At 32.0% G+C, this 17,073-nt stretch overlaps 1 protein-coding gene across 1 annotated transcript in view; it reads left to right on the top strand.

Moving 5' to 3' along the window:
* The first annotated feature begins 2,401 nt into the window (after positions 1-2,401).
* The window catches only part of LOC113516399 (F-box/LRR-repeat protein 7), a 73,972-nt gene continuing 59,300 nt past the window's right edge, over positions 2,402-17,073 (top strand). Inside the window, exon 1 of the mRNA XM_052900276.1 lies at positions 2,402-2,769. The gene's annotated coding sequence lies outside the window, so the exon portion shown is untranslated. The remainder of the gene's footprint in view (positions 2,770-17,073) is intronic.

Genomic DNA, 17,073 nt, shown 5'->3' on the forward strand with positions numbered 1-17,073 from the left:
TGGATGGATGGATGTTTGTTACTCTTTCACGCAAAAACTACTGAACGGATTTGAATGAAATTTGGTATACGAGTAGGTTATATCCTAACTTAGCATATAGGATACTTTATGTATAGGTTTCGCGGACGATATCACAGGATAAAGTTAGTTTATAAAAACTTGATTCCATATTATTATAGTTTTTTAATGAGGGTGATGATGGAATAGTAACCCCGCCTGCGCTATCGGTATATACTGGCGGGGCACCAGTGAGTGATGATAGGTGAGGATGAAAAGACAGGTTAGTTAGCCCTGGTTAGTTAGTTAATGGTAGAGGATAGGCAGCAGCGTCCCTCTTAAAATATTACCAAAAGTTTAATTGCGGTTGCTAACTCGCCTGCCAAGCGTAGCAACTACTGGCAACCCCCCCCCCCAATAGGGGGAGGTCTATGTTCAGTTGTAAAAAGACAACGCCTGATATGACAAAAAGTTTATTCAGGTATAGATAAATGAAGTTCATTAATTTTTACGAAATAAATATAATTATTTGAAACGTTTCCGTACAATAATTTTGCGTGAAACCTCTTATTTTAATTTTAATAATACCTACTTTAGCTCTGATTACAGGTGCGTTAAGAAAGTGTTTTTATTTAAATCATCGTTTTAACAAATTACAATCTTTATGTGGGACAACGTGTTCGGTCTTATGATTATTATATAACTCTACAACATCAAACATATCACTTCAACCTTTTGTGTCATTTGTATAGCGCCACGATCTGTCGTCTATCAAGTCGCAGACTAATTAGTGATGTTTGATACCAAATATCAAAGCATGTTATGTACAATTTATAATTAAACCTAGCAGAATAGTCTTATTGCATGGTACAGATAGCGATGCATTTGACGTGTAACAATGGAATTAATAAGTTTATTATATTGCGACGTCGTTAGTTATATTCAATCGACTTCATAAAGGAAGAAGGTTTTAGTTCAATTGTATTTTTTTTTTATGATTGTTACCTCATAATTCTGTCAGTTCTAAACTGATATGGAAAACTCTTTTTTTTATCTTAAAGGAAACTTTCAGACTGGTGCCACAGAAATTTTATCAAAATCGATTCAGTAGTTTAGTTTTTAAATCAAAATATTCGATTTTGCCACTATTGAATTTGGATTTTTTTGTGGGATATGTACTGTAAATAATGCATTAATAAAATAACTCTCCGATTAGATAGTGGATTACTTTTATCACATTTTATATCGTACAAACACCATCGTTGAAATCAAATATGGTAAATTTTATGAGACTAGGTACACATCACAAGAACTGTAACCTAGGAATGGCAAAAAGTTAGGTGATAAAAATTAATCAACAGTGTTATACTACAACCAATCAGCCCGCTATTACTTTAAATAAACGATACATCGACATCGCGAACTCAGAGAATTTTATAAAATTAAGTACAAGTTACGTACCAAAGAAATCGATCGGTGCGTAGGGCTTTTTAAATGAGTTGCTTATTATCCGTACGATGGTACTCAGGCCGTTCATAATACCTGAGTAAAGCCACTTCAAGTTCTGCAAATTTATAGAGAAGATTGTGTGGTATGTTTGTCTCTTTTTGATGTAGGATTGTGTGATGGTTAGAATGAAACAGGAGATTGGAGCTTGAGACTCGCTAGCGGGACATCGACCAGCAGCTTTCAGAAAAACTTCACCTTAGAACAACAGCATTGCAACTCGAAAAATCGTCAATTGTAGTCAGTAATGAATTGGTTTATTTAAAATCTCTCGGAGTTCACTATTAAATGTATTTCTTTAAAATAGTCAAATATATCAATAAAATTATGTATTTCAATAAGCGAAAAAAATATGTAAAGAATGAAATTAAAGTAATAAAACAGTCAGACATTAGCTAGTTAAAAGACAGCACAAACAAAATATCTAGGATACATATGACAGCCTATTCGTCATTGTGTGGTCCTGGCATAAAATAGACTACCCTTTCCTTTCCCGTAGGTTCCGTAAGAGTCAACTAAGGGAGGGCGAGAGATAGGCAGCAGCATCCTTCTTAAAACATCTCCAAAGCCTAACTGTGGTGGCCAATCCGCTTGCCAAGCATGGCAACTACTGGAAAAACCCTGGTGACATACAATATGTATAAGAAATTATTTAATAGATATAAAAATAGAAATATGACAATTGAATGACAATTTTCATTTAAATTCAACTAGCTCTACCGTTAAATATACAAATAAACAATTCGTAAGCTACAACTTTTGGGCGCTAAGGTTACTTGCCCCGTGGACATCGACAAAAACCGTGCAGCCTGTTTACAATTGTGTGCATGTCAGCGTATCTGTACACCAACGCACACAGCCGCAGGCGCATACCGACCGGCGCTGGCGCAAGAGAAACCGTGCGTTTTGCATTCAACACTCAGTCGAGAAGCTACTTTTAGGGTCATCAAACGCTATATAGCGAACCCTTGTGCTTGAAAACACTTTTAACATCTTTTTATGAAAGCCTTTCATAAAATAACTTATAAGTTAAAGTTTCCTATGACATATGCAGTGGATTGTTAACATGTGATAAGTGATTACTGGCGTTAGTACTTGATGTTCGTGTTAAGTTTTGGTTAAGTTAGTGTTAAGTGTTATGAGTGTTTCAAATTAAAGTGCAAATGTTGTTCCAATACACTTCACTATTTATGGATTGCTGAGTTAAAAATGTGGGAAACCATTCGCTACGTGAAATCTGTAAGGAAAAAGGGGCTTTCTGTATAGGTGAGTTGGAGCTTTGGATCTAAGAACACATAAAGAAACCACACAGTTATGTGCTTTCTAAAAGTCATATTGTTCTAATAAATGGACAGGTGTCTAACTTTTGAATATATTTATTTATTTATTAATTAAAATAATTATAACACAGTAAAAACCAAATCAATATCACAACCTTAGAACTTATATACAAAATTATATTAATAGTATTAAACCTGATTCCAGATATTCTAACTATATGGTATGTATAATTGATTAACACATCGTAGGTAGTTTTTAATACTTTCATTTTTGTCATATTCATGTCAAAATAAAATGAATATTATTTATATTTATAGTTTTAATTATTTATAAATAATCGTATCCAACCTTAACGTAAATATTAAAACAGACAAAATTAAGATACGTGAAATTATGGTATTACGAGTAAATACCCTTTTTCAATGTAGGGACATTTAGTCCCTACATAGAGAAAGTGTTTTTACCAGTTTTAAATAAATTTATTTTTATACTTTTTGAGAAGTATCTAATGTAAGTAGTAGGTATACATACAGACATACATATCTGTGAGTATGTTCATTAATATTAACAACATACTCTATTCCTTTAAGAGCACGTTCTAATTTACATAGAGCCAGTGTAGATAACATTTAACCGCGTTCAATATTAAATACTAACTCCCTTATCCATAAAAACAAAGTTTTTCAAATCTATTTTAACTATTACACTGTTTTGTCACTTTCTTTCAAATTAGGAATTTAGTGTAAAAGAAAGAGGCAAAATTGTTCAATAGCTAAAATAGGTTAATGACAGGTTTGATTTGTTTATGAATAAGGAGATATCCCTTTTAATAAAACTTAGAAAAAAAAATACTATGACATAATGGAGTTGATTTTAAAATACAAACTTCTATCTCTATTTAAAAAAATGAAATTTGATATTACAGTGAAATCATTATTTTAAGGATCAATATAAAGTATTTTTTTAGAAGAACTGTGTCAGAATTATTAATTGTTTTTTTGGGTGATATTAGAATGGTAATCTAACTTGCGCTATCGGTATACGCTGATAGGACACCATTGAGAGTAGGGATAATGCAGGATAAAGCAGATCAGTTGGCTCATCTTGACAAACTCAACAAGAAATTAGAGGGCCTACCATGTAATGTTTTCCGAAATTTCGGAGCCAAACGAAACAGAAATTTGATGTTAAAATTACATAATACATGCCGTTTGGAAATATTAAAAATGTTAAAATATTGTTCCTTTGGACTTTTATGATAGGATGTATGACGAACGAAATGTTCAACTCCAATTTTTGGTTCGATTTTAGTATAAACAAAAACACGAAATTGAGTCTGAAATTTCGGAATTTCATTTCATGGTAGACCCGCAGGTTTCTAGTTGGAAGTGCAAAGAGGTCGATTTGATAGAGTACTTGCCAGTAATGAGGTTGCTAATCCCTATTACTAACAATTCTGATTGTTTTTCCTTCCTTCTCCCCTCAGAACTGCTTTATATGTATTTAATTCTGACTGTCCATTCCGTTTTAGTTTTGTTAAGCTGTCAAATTAAAATTATAATTTCAGAGATGAGTATCGAGAATGATACTTCATAATCGACACCAATGTTTGGTATCTTCAAATCATAACAGCTGTTTATTTATTATTGAACAAAACTGTTATTGAACAAAAGCCTCCCCTATAAGGGGGGTTTTACCCGTAGTTGCTACGCTTGGTAGTAGAATTGGCAACTGCAGTTAGGATTTGATGATGTTTTAAGAGGGAACCTGCTGCCCATCCTTTGATCAATAAGTTCCTTTAGACGCTTCTTATGATACCCACGAGAAAGGAAGGTGTGACCCATTCTGATAGGGGAGGCTTATGATCAGCAGTGGACACTTAACAGTTGATAAGATGACATACCTTAGTATATTTTGCAATGCCGCTGGTGTTGTGGGTGATAGTCACTTACCATCAGGTGAGCCGCATGCTCGTTTGCCCCCTGTGTTGTAAAGAAAAAAAATATATAAATTTTAAATATACTCGTAATGGTTTAAATTTTTTTTTTCTGAGTAACATCGAAAAGGAGATAGTTAAGATTAGATTAAGTTCTATGTCTACAACTGTTTTGTAAAGTTAAAAGGTATTCGTAGTTAACTGTCGAATTTGAATTTTCATTTGCAGGAATATCAAATTTGTAAAACGGTATATTTATTTAAAACCAGTCGGTGTCTCCGAAATGTTCTTGGAATAAATAAAAATGTTATGGGTTTAACACCACAATGTTTTGTTAATGGAGCTTCAGGAATTTGGCCACAGCTGGATTTGGGAGGGACTTTAACTGTTTCTCGTAAATATCAGGTAGTTTTAAAACGATGTGACAAATTTGACGTTCTTGTACCATGTATGTATGTTTAAGTATCTCGTGTCAAATCGTGACGCTGATCTTTGAAACCGTACAATCGATTTTAATGAAATTTCGAAATGTATTGTTTGTTCCAATTTCAGAGATAAGACAGTTTTTATTCTTATACATGGACCACGTAGGTAACAGCTGGTAGTCTACAAATAAATAAAATATTATATTATATACATATATAAATATAACTATAACCAGTGGGTATATAATGTATAATCAGATGGCTGATGCCTAAAGTAAGGTAAGATCATTTCAAATCAAATACATTTTTGTTACTATTACTTCTATACTATCTATCTAGTCTATATGTTATATATAATATATATTATCATTTATAATATTATTAAGGTAAATATGAAATATTTGAGTATCATTTGAGAACTAACATTGAATAGTTAGTAACAGACAAATCAACTTTGACTCATCACTATAATATGTCGTAATGTCACATAAAAATATGACAGGTAGCACTACCGTGAGAAATTTAAATCTATTATCTAGTTGTCTAACTGGTTTATGGGGTTCATATGGACAAACATGGTTAGGATGGATTTGCAGCACCGCATTCTTTAACATTTCCATAGAAATTACGAGAAACATCAGTTTTTTAACTAGTAACGGTGTAGCTTTTTCTACAAGTGACGAAACATTTCTTTAAATCAGTTTAATAATTCTTAACATCTAACATTTTTTTTATACAACTTAGAATGGCAAACAAGCTGACGGCCCACCTGATGAAAAGTGGTAACCGTCGCCTACATGAGCAGTACCATGGACATAACAGAGTTTACTGTTTCGCCCATGATACCCCCCATGCGTTACCATTCCTGAGGACTCAGATGTTATTCCTCTGTACCCTGTAAATTCACGCCATATTCCACCTTTCAAACCGAAACACAGCCATGCAAACAACTGCTTCACGGTAGAAACACGAATGGTACCCAAGCAATCGACTTTTATACAAAGTCTACCACTGGTATATATTTATCTACTCGTGTATATATGTTTTAAAAGAAGATGGATTGGTGTATGAATGAAGAAAGGAGGGCACCATTGAATGTTTTAATAAATTATGAGTATCTATAGAGGAATTAACCGTGATGGTTTCTATGGTGGACGCGGTTGAGACCGACCTGATAAGAAATAGTTCCTTCCCCCTGCGACCTCTGTATTTTTTCTAAATCTAGACTTACTTTACAGACTGATAAATACTCAATTTATTTTGTTAAGCGGCTTTATTAACAAAGTAATCATCATCGTCATCATTTCAGCCGTTAACTGTCCTTCGTTGAACATAAGCCTTCCCCATAAAGGGAGTTTTGCTAGAAGTTGCCACGCTTGGCAGGTGGGTTGGCAACTCCACCTGGGCTTTTAAGACACCTCGTCTTAAGAGGGATGCTGCTACCCATTTCTCTACCATTAACATATCTTAGTCGCCTCTTACGACACCCACGGGAAAGGAAGGGGCGGCCTATTCTATGCCGGGACCACATGGCCAGAAAGTAATAGATTGTTTTTTATTATAATATTGAGGTGGCAAACAAACATACGGCCCATTTGATGGTAAGCGGGTAGCGTAGCCTATAAACACCTGAAATACCAGAGGAATTACACGCGTATTGCTGATTCTGAGGAAACTTCTTTACCCCTTTTTTGAAGAACCCCATGCTCTAGTTCATGGAAAAAACTCGACAGGAAACTCATTTCACAAACTGATAATTAATTCCTAATGTAATAGATTAATTAATTTATTATTTATTTATATGCTTTTGTACATTTACTTTAATTATTCCTTAAAGGGATTATTTCCAGATAAAAGTAAAGAGAGTCAAGTTCATTGTCTAGATTTCTTTTGTTATGGGAAAACAGACCTAATATTGAGACGCTAATAATGTGTTGTTAAATTGTATATTGGAAGATTTTATTAATATTAATATTATAAATAAGGAAGTGAGTTTGTTTGTTGGCTCTTGGCGTCTTAACGGCTTAATCAATAAGGAAGAAGGATATAGGCTACTTTTTATCCCGGTCAATGAACGTAATCCTGTTCATGCGGACGAAGTCGGTAAAAGCTACTATCTTAGAATTTATTTTGAATATTTTTTTATTTTTTATTTCTATTTGTCTTTGAAAAACATTCTTTTTCATTTTTAATCAATACAAACAAAGGTATCTGTCTATTTGGATTTCGACAGTTACTTTATTATGATTTTTTTTTAAATTCACACTTAGTCCATGTAACTGAATAACTTTTGATCTATGATTATAAAAAAAATTTTAAAAGTGAAGTTGTTCAGGTAATTAATCTGTACTCGATATTAATAATATAAAGAAGAGAAGAGTCAATCTCAAAAACAATAAGCTATTTTAAAAATTCTTCCACTTATAGAAAGCTACATTATCAATCAGCAGATTACGATAAATAATTTTTTCGAAAAAATTTGAGCTCTCTACCATAATGATAATAATGTAATTCAAAGTATCAATTTGTTTACTAAAGCTAATATAAAATATTAATTTATCTTTCCATCTACTCGTGCGAAGTCGGGGCGGATCGCTAGTATCACATAAAGATGCAGGATTAACGAAAAGCAGAGACTAATAGTCCTTAAGAAGATTAATTATTGTCGATGGACAGCAGATGAGAGTGACAGATCGACAAGATATAATGTTGTTTCATTTCCTTCGCTCTCACACCTTATAAGAGAAACTTCGCAAGTACTTACGTAGAATAGTTACAAGCAATTACAAATATAAATATACCCGCTAGAAAGAAACTACGTCACCACTCGTTCGGAACCCGTTTTTTCCTATTCCAAAAGTATTTCTGAGAATTCATCGCTTGTTATTGCATCATTTCCAGGTATGTTACTAAGTTACTAATTTAGTACCTGAAGAAGACTGAACAAAAGTTGCGTGCTTGGGTACGACTGTCTCACTCATGTTTCTGTAATAAAATAATTGTGTTTGCTGTGTTTGAACTTAAAATACCAAGAGTAACTCTGTAATTTTACTATCGTACCCTTCATAGGGTATGGTAGTAAAATTATAGAGTACGGAGGCATGACCTTAGTCCTCGAGAATGGCTTCGTGTGGAGGACATCATGGGTGACATAGTGTATTTTGTAATATCTGTGATGCTGTTTATGTCTACAGGCAACGTCAGAGTTGTTTGACATCCTAAGTATAGGTAGTAAGAGAGGCCGTCGATTTTTTTTTATTAAACAACATAAAGTTGCAGACACACTATATGTTGCATGAAAAAAATTAATAAAATTGAGTACATACGAGTACTTACCGAGATATTCCTTTTTGCATCACTGTGGTACACATTTAGATCATAACAAGTCTGGCCATAAATACTGTTACATAAAACTTTTCTCTTATTTCAACTTTTTAATTATTTTGAATTTGGAACACGTTTATTATTTAAAAAACTTCTTTCGATTTCGCGCCATTTCTCTTATTTTTCGTGTTCATTATCAAATTATAATATGGAATGGGGTGTTAAAGAAAATAGGATTGCAGTGATCGCCTTGCACAAGGTGGGTATGGACCCGTCGACCATATTCTTTTTGTCAGCTAATTTTCCAATTCGCTGACTCGTTTTTTTTTATTATTGTTCTATACATTTACGCACACAATGTATCTTGACGTATTTATATTCAATTATTTAATAAATAAAACGAGTCTTTGCGCGTTAAAAAGGCGTAGAGTTTATAAGACAACATAAATACAGAAGTTATAAAAGAATCAATCATAACTACATTTATCACGCAAAATTGTATAAAAAAGTTGACCCGCTTTTCTTGAAGCATTTGTACGGAGACACTTTATCTATATAATCTAAAGGTACACATATTACAATTTACTATATTATACTATGTAAAATTTTGTGTATATCGTTTTTTGTCACTTTTTTTGTTACTAAATATTTGTGTACCTCTTGATGTAAATAAAAAGTTTATCTATCTATGTATAATATACATATATAGGGAACCAATCGAAAAATATGAAAATAATATATGCCTTTAGATGTTATATCCACCATGTGTACCTTTGTTATGTGTATGAAGTTAAATAAATAAATAAAACAACATAAATCTATTGAAACTGTCATTAAAATAATTGGAACATATTGAATGTAATGCAATATTTACCATCTGGTACTCACAGATAATTTAATCTCGTATCTTGGTTTGAGGCCCACTTGTCATTCTATGATACTTATTTATATATAATAATTAGACTTCATATCTATATTTTTTTCTAACTGACTTAAACGAGGAGGTTGTAAACAATTAAAAATATGTTTAAATTAATGTTATCCAATAACTAAAGATAATTCTGAACGAATTTACGTAATCTTTTTTAATTTAAGATTTTAGGAATGTAAGAACATTCATTTTATATAAATTATTAATATTAAAATAAAGATACATTGTAAGTTTTAAATACACGAACGGGATTTAACGCCATTAGGTATATATACATATACATACATATATATATATATATACCTGTAAGGACTATTACATCGCGTTAATGTAGTGACAATAAATATTATGATTGAAAATTTATCACTTAAAAAAAAAAATCGAATCGTACGTATCTATTTTTATTAGAATACTTAATTTTACTTTCAAATAGAATTCCCAAAATAATGTTGGTTAATATTATATATGCGAAGGTATTGCGTAATCGGTTTTTACAAACTCGAAAATCAATTAGATACGTATCGGCTTGTATTAATTATTTACTAGCTTTAACCTGCGTCTTCTTTCGCGTGACCAGTATATATTTACTGACCGGAACAAAAAAGGCCTATATCCTTATATAATCTATATATTACGTGTATACAAAATTTTATTATTGGTATGGTAACAGTCTATGGGGGAGGCTTAAGTCCTGTAGTGGACGGATAATGGCTGAAATGATGATGATGACAAGGTAACAAATAAACAAATGAACTCACTTTAACGTAAAGTATAAAGTTATATAAGTTAAGTATTGTTTACCAGAGGGAGACTTTGCACAAAAGTCGATTGTTTGGGTACCTCTGTCTCATTCGTGTTTCTACCGTGAAACAGTTGTGTTTGCATAGCTGTGTTTGGTTTTGAAGGGATATTGCGTGAATTTGCAGGGTACAGAGGAATAACACCTGAGTCTTCAGGCATGGCAACGCATGGGGGGTATCATGGGCGAAACAGTATACTCTGTTATGTCCATGGTACTGCTCATATCTATAAGCGACGGTTACCACTTTTCATCAGGTGGCCCGTCAGTTTGTTTGCCATTCTAAGTTGTATAAAAAAAATGTTTTTTTTTAATAGATGATAATGGAATAGTAGGCCCATTAGCCTGCGCTAACAGTATACACTGGCGGAGAACCAGTGAAAGATGAAAAGTGAGAATGAAAAGGCAGGTCAGTTAGCCAATCGTGATGAATATACTTGGAATTCAGCACGATGGTTTCCAGGGGGATCCACGTCGGGGTTGACTTGACAGGGTGTGCTGCTAGCAATGGGACTGGTAGTCCGCATTATTAACAATCTCTTCACCCCTTACATTGAACATTAGGGTTAGATATTTTCGGTCGTTATTTTTATAACTATTTCTGCCAGCGTCATGCATCATTCTTGTTGTTATGTATTCAATCAAAACAAATTGTTAAAATCCTATGAATGATATTGTGTAGTTATTGTGTGAATCATAATTTAATTATTACTTTATTGAAGAGTTGGCACTGCTCTTACATTGATAAAACTGGAAAATAAATCTGTGCAACTATTCAGAAGTGTCAATGATGAATATGTTTATTTTAATAAAAGAATATTATCAAAGTAACAGTGCAACTATACTATCAATATATGTAATGCGAAAGTTTGTAACAATGGATGGATATTTGTTACTTATTTACGCGATAATTATTGAAACGATTTGAATAAAATTTGGTGCACAGATAGGTTATATACTAAGTTAGCATATAGGATTCTTTATAATACTGGGTGGTGGAAGGGGGTGAATAGGGGGTGGAAGCCGCGGGACATAGCTAATTTATAATACATCTCTTTCTACTTTTTACTTTCTAGTGTAAAATTTTCAAATTCAATAAACTGGTTGCGTAGATTTCTCACAAACAGTTTATTGTTCAAAGTGACGCGGGCGTGGTATACATCTTTATGTATATATTTATGCCCTGAAGCCGTTCAAAATTCAAATCGCGTGCCGTACCCTATCCTTTCTTCATATCACCTATTATTTCGCAAATCACGCTATTGACTTGATTTCGTGGGAACGCCACGCTTTGATCTGTCGGTATCGATTACAGTTCTCGATTCTGATATATCGATTGTGTGATATTTATCGTTTTTATTTGTTAGTCCAATTTTATAATGGAAACTTTATTGAGATGATTTTGCAAATATACATTCATTGGAAGAGTACAAGTGTTCTTTAGAGGATAATAAAAATATTTCTATCTCAACCAAGTTCAATATGTTTTTTTCTTTTTATTCATTTCAGGATAGATGTTTTTTTTTACAACGCAGGGGGTAAACGAGCATGCGGCTCACCTGATGGTAAGTGACTACCGCTGCCCATGATCACCCACAACACCAACGGCATTGCAGGTGTGCTTCCGGCCCTTTAGAAAGGGATATGCTCTTTTCTTGATAGGTGTATTTATATTACATGGCAATAACATTCCCATTGTAACATAAGAACACCTAATTCTTATAATTGTACCTTATTCTTAACATATAATAACAGATTTTATGTATGACTATAAAATCTAATTGAAGGATTGCCGTGTGGTCCTGGCATAGAATGGGCTACCGCTTCCTTTCCTGTAAGTATCGTAAGAGGCGATTGAGAGAACTTAATGGTAGAGAGATGGTTAGCGGTATTCTTTCTAAAACATCACCAAAGCCTAACTGTGTTTGGTAATCGGCTTGCTAAGCGTAGCAACTACTGGCAAAACCCTCCTTATGGTGGAGGCCCATGTTCAGCAGTGGACAGTTAATGGCCGATATAATAATACTTATCATACCTATAATATAAAAATAAATTATTTTGAATCAAAGCTATTTGAAATTATCTTAAAGAAATAAATAAAAGAAAATAAATTCTTTAGCAACTTTATATGTATTTAATCAAATACTTACAATTCTCTGTTTAATACTAATTTCAATATCAATAAATCTAATGATTTTAGCCATTTTGGTGGGATTCAGCATATTCTACGTGGTTAAAATAGAAATTAGAATTCATATATACTTATTAAAATGATTAATAACATTCATTCGATGTGTGAAGTTTCTTTTCTCTCCTATTTCATTATCATCATCATTTCAGCCGTCCACTGCTGGGCATAACTCTCCCCCATAGACTCCCATAAAGAACGGTCCTGAACCACCTGCATCCACTTATCTGTTTACTTAATAATATTTTTTCGACTTTTTTTATTAATTAAATATTGGGTGTGTTGCATTTAAAAAATGTATATAAATTAATATATACATAAAATAAACGAAAATCAGGCATGAATAATAAATAAATTAATAAATAATATTGAATATTTTAAATGAAATATATAGAATCGACTTTCATAAAGTCTTGATTCTAGAACTAGCGTGAATTGTATGCTAGGAACCAGATAATACTGATAATCATTGTAATAACATTGTAAACCCATTAAAATGTCATGTAATATTGTTGTCAGAAGTTTTACTTATTTTATATAAACATTTATTTAAAATTGAACACGATTATTATTTTAACATTTCATTTAGAAACGTTATGTTGTCAGCAAAACTATACTTGTTTCTTGTCTTTCCATATATTTTGTGTGATAAAACTACATTTTTGTTTGAAATAAAAATTTTAATACCGAATCTGATGCTTACTTTTAATGCTTCTTGTTCTATTTAAAGATTTTCTTGCCATTTCTAATACGTTTTCTATCTTGTAATTATTTATACCGGCTTACTCACTATTCAAATTCGGGGAATAAATGAAATAAGTACAGTATGACTCACAATAGTTATTAATTAATCCTATCTGGTTGTTTCGAACGTGGGCTTGGGGTTGGTTAAGATAAAGTTTAGTCCTTACAGTTAGTAAGTCTTCAAGCTATTTACTAACTAAATTAATGAGAACCTGTATTGAGAAACTAGACAATGAATACCTGAGAATATATATATTTATATATATTTATATCACACAGGCTAGATGGTCTGTTGGGTATTATTAACTGACTTCAAAAAAGGAATAAGTTCTAAATTCGGTTGTATTGTTTTAAGTACGAGTATGTTACCTTATAACTTTGTGATTTTGAAACTGATTTGGATAACTGTTTTTTTTTTATCTGAAAGGATATATTTTCAGGTTTGTCACATAGAAATTTCATTAAACACGGTTTAGCTTGAAACAGCTGGTTATATTATGATCAAAGTCGGTGTTCTTAGTTTGGTCTGAGACACCATTTCTTTAAATTTATTTTTTTTAACTTAATTTGACAGTTATACAAAATTACTGTTTCATGGATTATCATAAACTAAATTTATAATAATTTTTAATACAAGTCTATTAAAAAAAATAGTTTATATTGTTTTTTTTTTGTTTTTTATTTCTTAGGTTTCTTTTTTGCCTTTAAAACAAAGATTTCGTTGTGGTATCAAATTGAAATTTTAATTTCAAAGATGATTTAGAGAAATGGCTTATTAGAATCGGTCGCGATATCTGTTATTTTTATTCCCTTATTTCCCTTCAGTGGACGTTATGTTGAAGGAGTGCAGATCTTGTAGGCATATTTTTTTTATGTATAATAATGGAATGGTAATTCCGCTTATGCTAACGGTGTACGCTGGCGGGGCACCAGTGAGAAATGATAGGTGAGAGTGAAGAAGCACGTCAGTTAGCCCATCGTGATGAATACACTTAGAATTCAGCATAATGGTTTCTTGGGGAAACCACGTGGGGGTCGACCTGATATTGCCTGTAATGGGATTGGTAGTTTGTATTACTAACAATTTCTTCACTTCCTTGTAGGCATATTTACTGCTTCGCCATACTAATGTCTTGTATAGAATGAGAAATTCAGGATTTTGAGCAAAAAAAAATCGCGGAATATTATTATATATTCTTTATTGCACTAAAACATACAGTAACAACAATAAGTTAATAACAATGTTAGCAAGGCGAATATTCTTATAGTTCAAGATATATAGGCATCGTCTTATATATATAAACGTGAAAGTATGTTTGCTTATTTGTTACTTTATAACGGCTTAAACAACTACTATGAAATTAGATACACATGTACTATATAGAATGGTGAAAGGTATAGGCTACTTTTTATGCCAGTAAACATTTTTGTTCACGTGGACGAAGTCGCGGGTAAAAGTCAGTTATAACTATATAAGTACAATACCAATGTGAACTCTTTAGTGTAAATATATTCACAATTACTAGAGACGGTTGCAAAGCACGTACCAACTTTATGACTGTTTCTCCATTAGGAAAAATCCTTTTAAACATTTAACCATTACTTAAGAACAGTTATTAATCACGTCTTGTAATCGTATACGTGTTTGTGCCCAAACCGTTTGAAATGAGAGGAATAACAACTGTATAATACTATTTAATGTGTTTATAAAGTAATTCTCACATTGCAATTGTGTTCATCACAAATGTTATGTAGTAAAATAGTATTTTTACATTAATAACAAATTTATGTTGTGACATTACGACATATTACAGCGATGAGTCAAAGTTGATTCATCTGTTACTAATATATATATATAAGTATAGGTAATATTAATATATAAATTAATAAAATTATAACAATGAAATCATCATCATCATATTAGTGTTTAACTGTCCCCTGCTGAATATAAGCTTTCCCCTGGGGGATTTTACCAGTAGTTGCTTTGCTTGGCAGGTGGATTGGCAATTGTGGTTAGGCTTTAAAGGTGTTTTAAGAGAGACGCTGCTGTCCATTTCTCGCCCTCCTTAGTCGCTTCTTGCAACACCCATAGGAAAGAAAAGGGTAAACTATTCTATGCGGGGACCACACGACAAATAACAATAAAATATTTACGTTTAATTTGATTACTATTTTATATAAAACTGTTAAGGTACTTATAACGACTTTACACGATTTCATTAAGATTAAAAATATCCTTCTCCTATGATTTGTTTTGCTTGGATGCGGTAGTTTATAGCAACAAAATTCATTAATATTATTCTAGCTGTTAATGCGTATTTGAGTAAGAAACATTTTAATATGTATTTTTGCTAATTTTCACATAGTTATAATAATAAATATTAAAAGTGTGGGCAATATTATGGATAAAATGCTGATGTATTTAGTATAATTAACACAATGGATTTAAAACTAAATAACTATAATAAAGAAAATTACAGAAGACAGACAATGAACAGACAGAAACAGACGACAGAAGAGCGCAACGTGACAATTATAAAAAACTAATAAAGTATAAAAAAAATATAAAAATAAAATGTTTATAGATTTTATTTTATAAGAACTAAGGAGTATGTAGCAAAAGGGATACATACAAATAACTTTCATTAACATATTGTCAGGATGTGAGATGTTTTGTAGGTTGCTGATATAACTAGATAATAATAATAATAACATTTAATTTTAAATTACTCGAATTATGCATTTTATCTCTATAAGAAGAAAATACTCGCATATACGATGACCCCCGGATGGGTACGAATAGCTAAATTATGCTTATAGGTAACATTTTGCGGCGATATCATTATTATATACATACTAACATACAAAGGTGAAATTTATTTGCTTGTATAAAGGAGGAACTTGAATACAGTCTACTCTTTGAATAACATAAGTTACATTTCCCACGGAAATTTATTATGGATGTGGATGAAGTTGCAAGAAAGAGTCTTATAAATAGAATTGTTTGCCTTTATGTATGAATGACAAAACATATTTGCTTCTCTTATTAGATAAGTATTAATGTGCTTGATCGTTTAGCCGGAAACTAGGTTTTTTTATGCAACTTAGAATAGCCAACAAGCTAACGGCTTATCTGATGGAAAGTAGTAAACATCGCCTATAAATATGAACAGTACCATGGGCATAACAGAGTATACTGTTTCGCCCATGATACCCATATGCGTTGCCATTCCTGAGGACTCAGGTGTTGTTCCTCTGTACCCTGTAAATTCACTACTATATTCCATCCTACAAACTGAGACACAGCCATGCAAACACAACTGTTTCACGGTAGAAACACGAATGGGAGAGGTACCTACTCAAGCAAAAGACTTTTGTACGAAGACTCCCTTTAGTAAATAGCCATAGTAAGTATGTAGGTATTTATTTTATAAAATTAATTGATTTAGAGATTTGAAGATCTCTTTTATTTCGTAGATAACAGATTGAATTTCTTGGAGTTATGAATGCGGAGTCTTGTATTTACAAATCGACTTTTCTTCTAAGAAGTTTATTGAAGCATTTTTCAACCGACTTAAAAAAAGAAGGAGGTTCTCAATTCGGTTGTATTTTTTATGTATGTTGCCTCATAACTCTGGTAGTTCTATACCGATTTGAAAAATTATTTTTTTATCTGAAAGGATATATTTACAGATCGATCTTATAAAAATTTTATGAAAATCGATTTAGTAGTTTAGTTTTTAAAGTAAAATAACTGGTTTTTACACAATTTAAGTCAGTTTTTTAGTGGAACACATATAATATTATATTATATTGCAAGAAGATTGTCGAAATCAGTTCTATTTCTATAGACAAGTAGCAAATGAATTTATGGATAAAACCATTTCTGTTAACGCTCACATGAGAAAAAAAAGACACTGGATGTTGTCATCACGTTCTATC

Source organism: Galleria mellonella, unplaced genomic scaffold, assembly GCF_026898425.1.
Source record: "Galleria mellonella isolate WM207_F2 unplaced genomic scaffold, CSIRO_AGI_GalMel_v1 utg1267, whole genome shotgun sequence".
Classification (NCBI taxonomy): Eukaryota; Metazoa; Arthropoda; class Insecta; order Lepidoptera; family Pyralidae; genus Galleria; species Galleria mellonella.